Below are 5453 nucleotides of genomic sequence, written 5' to 3'. Positions count from 1 at the left end.
GTCATACCCATACCTAAGCCCGGTAAGGACAAAAACCTTCCTTCTAGCTACCACCCCATCTCTCTTACCATCAGTGTTTGCAAGGTGATAGAACGTACGATTGATGCCCAGCTGATGTTGTGGCTAGAGTCTCGCCATTTACTCAAGAATGCACAGTGTGGATTTAGAGTGGAGCGTTCTGCAGTTGACTCTCATCACTATGTCCAACCATGTCATGAGTGGTATTCTGCGGAAATCCCAGACACTGGCAGTGTTTTTTATTTGGAGAAGGCCTATGACACGTGCTGGAGAACTTGAATCCTCAATACTCTTTACACGTGGAGCTTCCATGGGCGTCAGCCCTGTTTTCTTCGGGAGTTTGTACAACACAGAATTTTCAAAGTGCGTGTGGGTTTAGTCAGGAGAATGGTGTGACTCAGGTTCCGTCTTCAGTCTCAGCCTCATCTTCTTCGCTATCACCATTAACCATATAATGGGGTGTCTCCCGTTGGGCGTCTCTGGCTACCTTTCTGTCGATGATTTTTATATCTATTGCAGTTCTACACGGACCTGTCCCAGTGAGTGGCGTGTTCAGCGCTGTCTTCATCGTCTTCACTCCTGCAGCATCACCAGTGGCTTTCGCTTTTCCACTGACAAAACCGTCCATATGAATTTCTGGCAGCGCAAGTGGTTTCTCCCACCATGTCTACATCTTGGGCCTGTTGCCCTTCCATTCGTTGACACTGCCAAATTCCTGGGGCTCATGCTCTATAGGACACTCTTCGTCCTCCCAAGTCTCTTACCTGGCAGCCCACTGTACGCAGCACTTCAGTCTCCTAAGTGTCCTCAATTGTACTTCTTGGGGTGTCGTTCGAACAACCCTCCTTCGTTTGTACTGGTCCATTGCCGAGCGAAACTAGACACTGGGTGCTTTGTTTATGCATCTGCACGCCCATCACTCTTACGCCGTCTCAACACTTCTCACCATCATGTCATCCGTTTGGCCACAGGCACCTTTTACACCAGCCCAGTTGAGTCTGTATGCGCGATACTGCTGAACTACCACCTCCTCAGAAGGTATGCCTGCCGTTTGTCGCATTACGTGGCCACTCCTCCTATGCCTCCTTCGAGGATTCCCTTGATCGTCAGTATGGGGCTCGTTCCTCTTGTTACCTCCTTGAGTCTGCTTTCGCCACTTGCTACGGTGGCTTAAACATCACGCTATCTATGACCTTCAAAAGGGGTGTGAATCCTTCACCTTGGCTGTTTGAAGTGGCCCATGGTAACTTTGGCATTCATTCGCTTCCTGAGGACACTCCTCTAGCGTCGGTCTATCGCCTCCAGTTTCACGACATTCACATGGAACTTAGCGATAGTACCTTTGTATACGTTGATTGCTCTCGGACTGACAGTGGGGTTGGGTGTGCATTCGTCATTGGTACCTGTCTTTCGATATCGGCATCCGGCACTCTTATCAGTATTTACAGCCGAGCTTTTCGCCTTGTATCAGGCCACGGAGTACATCCGCCTATACAGCCTTCCCAATTTTGTCCTCTGTTCAGACTCAGTGCCCTTCGAAGACCATGTACGCTGTACCCTACACAACCCGTAGTGCATGCTGTCTAGTGTCACACATGTTTCTAATAATCCTGCTGGTTATCCCTTTTCCTTTACCAATTAAGTCATAAATGCACAGGAAAAATAACCACCGGCAAAATATTAGTGTCAGCAGTAGGTGCTTCATTGGTGGGACACACTTCTGAAAGAATGAATGACAAGACATATTTCGTTAGACAATTGAATAGAAATTTAAAAACATAACTTGCTAGTTCTTAGATTTGCTTAAGTCTATTAAGCCACAACGAAATAAAACGAAACGGTTCTTTCCAAACAGCAGGAAATATAGCATATGCAAATAACTGTTCTGATGCGAATGGTAATTTATTTGTGGTTGACGGATATAAATAACGCGATGGAATTTGTGAAGTACTGAAATAAAACGCATACTGCTACAAATACACAGTATTATTTTAGGAAAAATATAGTCGGCCATGTCGGTTATATTCTCTAGTTTGTCGAGTATGAGCTTGAAAGACGAAGTACGGCTGACCCCTGATGAGCGAAATGTGGACAAAAACTCGGAATCGGCGTCTTCCCTTTTTTCCCTCGTCATCCTCACGCGAGTTCAGACAAACCTCCGCCACTGCTGTCTAAAGCAGCATCTGTCGCAATTCCATCTTTAAATCTTAACCAGCGGTTACTGGCCGGTTTGGGAGATTAACCGGTGAGTAAGATACCCCTGCTTTATTCTCCGGTAAGGCATTATTCGCGGTTCATGTAGCACGTTTCTCGTGCTGTTACAGGAATAGAGCTTAAATGGCTGCTAACTGGAGACTGTACAACCGACCGTTAATGTTGAAATTACGCTTCACACAATGCACAATGTTACGCACTATAAATACACAGTGCTCTCCAGCGTCGTCTGCTGGTGCTCCCTGTACACAGCCAAGGACTGTTCTATCCTCAATACGTATGTGACAGTGGATTCATCTAACAATGTTCAGTCCTCTGAATTGTACGTTTTGCTGCTGTGGTTGTGGGTAATCTATACTGAAATGATAGGCAGCTATTGCTAAACTAATACCGATTACACGTCTTCCACTTCAGGGACGCCCTTACCAATGCGCTTCTGTACCACACTACCATGTATAAGCAGCACTCACATTTGCAGGTGAAGGGCGTTATGCGTCTTAGGAATTCTGTCCCAGAACATAATGAGACGTGTGCGTCGAATTTGACTCTAGCAGATAGGACGGATTGTATGGATTTCCCATGTGGCTGTTCAGGCTGGGGATGATCGCCACGGAGAGCAGTCAGACAAGTTCTGATCCCAGTTCACAGATAAAACCAAGCTAGCACCAAAAGAACGTCTCTAGGACGAAAGAGGCAAATTTTCACTGATTTCAATTGGCAGTAACTCGATCAAACCAACATGCAACCCCAGTACTACAAGGGATAAAAGTACAAAAGAATAGACCAGCAGATACTGATCAAAGCGTATCAAACGTTAACGAACTTCACAAGACGTTCACTTGGGACTGGACATGCATCTATCAACATTGATCACTGTTATTTTCGATACACATACACATACACTTTATACGCCACTTACGCCAGCGAGGAGTTTCTCCATCCCCTACTACCAATTTGAAACAGTTTCCGCAATGACACTACGAAACAGGTATGCTTAACCCGTCAGATGGGGGTTCGCGAAATGATATGCACACCAGTTTACCAGTAAAACTTCCTGAAGCAAGTCCGATTTTGTGAAGTAACGTAATGGTTTCAAAGGAGTAACTGTTTTGGCTGATTTGGGGATACTCTCCAATTTTAATCAAACACTTGTACATAAAGGAAAGAGAATGAAATCCCGTACGTTTTCAGACAGGTCTTGCCCAGTGTTAGTGTCCGAAGTATGTGGACATGCAGTGCGTAATGAAATAGGAAATTGACTACGAAATTAGGTACAGACCTTGTTTACTGCTATGAAAAGGTTACGTGAGGTACAAGCGAACATACATGAAACTGGGATTTAAAAAAATAGTTTCGTGGATAAGTGTTAAGCATGCTCGCCACCAGCGTTAGGTCAAAAACATCATTCATACAAAGGAGACCTGACTGCAATCATCAAAATTACAACAAAATCTCAATAAAATAAACGGAAAAGCGTAGAAAAGCGAGATCACACAACAGAGTTACCAAACTGAAAAGTTAAACATAAGTCATTATCAGAGAAATAAATTTCTCGTTATCTAATTTAAACGGCGAGTAGTAAGCATGAGTGAGTCTGGACAAAGACATGCATGGTATTATAAAAAACCATTGCAAGTGAGCGAAAGAGTGCGTGAAGGCGCAATTTGTATATCAAACATATGTCGAAATAAAAACAGGTGGCAAGATTCTTACTGCTCTGCCGCATCCACAGAATACGCAGTTGCGCAATGCTTTCTGCGGTCTTAACTTGGCTATGATGTCGCTGGCTGCTGAGTGTGGCTGTACGTGGAGCGGAGCTGCGTCTGAGCAGCGTGGAGTTGGTCTCCGCCGTCACAGGTGAACATTAACACCAGGGAATACTCCGTGACTGGTGAGTACGTTGGTGTTTCCTGACGCCATTTATTCGTAAAATTTTCGGTGAATTTCCTTTGCTCCTTGAGGTTCACCTAGTCACGCATGTGCTGGTAAAATCTGACTGTCGGAGTATTCCTTTGAGCTATGGTTTCTGGTTTCAAAAGACAGTAGAAACACGGTGAACATCTATGCGTTTTCGGAAGAGGCTGTACAAGTAAATACAGATACCGCTAATATAAGCGAACTTGAAAGTTTGTAGGTATTTATTTCATCTCCTACGTAGACGCATAATTTCAGCATACTATGCACTAGTACGTTTCCAGTGACAGATCACAGAAAAAGCTTACTCTTCCTGTAGTCTCAAGAATTTAATTCAGGTCTACACTAACACATTCGGCGATACATCGCTGCAGTATATGCGGATGGGTATTAATTAAAGCTTGTGCTGTATAACGACAGGACGCTATCTCGGTAACACAACAGGTTAGAAGGTTTTTCAGGATCTCAATGGTAAGATGGAGCACCACATCGCTCTTCAGCTACTTTCTGTCCAGAAGTCATCACTTACACCCACACTAGCAAACACTTATTGGTGTTTCCCAGTTCCATTATTGTAGGAAATACAGACAGAACGAAAGGTTAATCGTCCCTGTGAATTCTGTAACAAGTCTAAACATGCCCTGAAGTCATTTCTGGGAGCCTCATGTATGGCGTTAATTGTCTCTAAAAGCTGGTTCGCCAAACCTGAGATTGGCTTCCTGGAAATAGCCTGAATACCAATAAAGCGAAAAATGCCAAATGCGTCACCTACCCCTGAGCCACTGGGATTCTTAGGTTTCGTATCGCTACTGACTGCTACATCCAGCTACTAGGCTTCAGATTCCAACTGTGGCTCATTGATATTGTAGTCCTGCGGTATGTTTCTTCCTATTGTCTAATACGCACCTTTACCTTTCTGAACATAAAAATTGCCAACCTCTGCCCCACTTCAAAAACCCTTTTCCAGTATCAGGGTCATTTTTCAGTTTGTTTAATAGTCACGCGTGAACACCATCGTTATTCTTAACACTGTTAGCAAGGTTGTTAATATACAGCACGAACAGCAAGGCGCTCGAAACTTTCGAGGATGCGTGCCTGACGTAACATCAGCTGATGACCCATTCTTACTTGGTAGGGCAGACACTGGATGGTGTTATGCGTGAAAAATGCAGTCAGAATTTCACTTTACACCCGCATACCATCGTACTACCGTGAAGTGCTGGTGTGTAATGAGTGGAATGCTTTAAGAAGCCAAGAAACGCTGCTTCCAACTGACGGCCCATTGCGTTCAGGATGTTGTGTGATAA

The sequence above is a fragment of the Schistocerca piceifrons genome, chromosome 1 (genome assembly GCF_021461385.2).
Source record: "Schistocerca piceifrons isolate TAMUIC-IGC-003096 chromosome 1, iqSchPice1.1, whole genome shotgun sequence".
NCBI lineage: Eukaryota > Metazoa > Arthropoda > Insecta > Orthoptera > Acrididae > Schistocerca > Schistocerca piceifrons.
Note: the sequence above shows the minus strand (reverse complement) of the source record.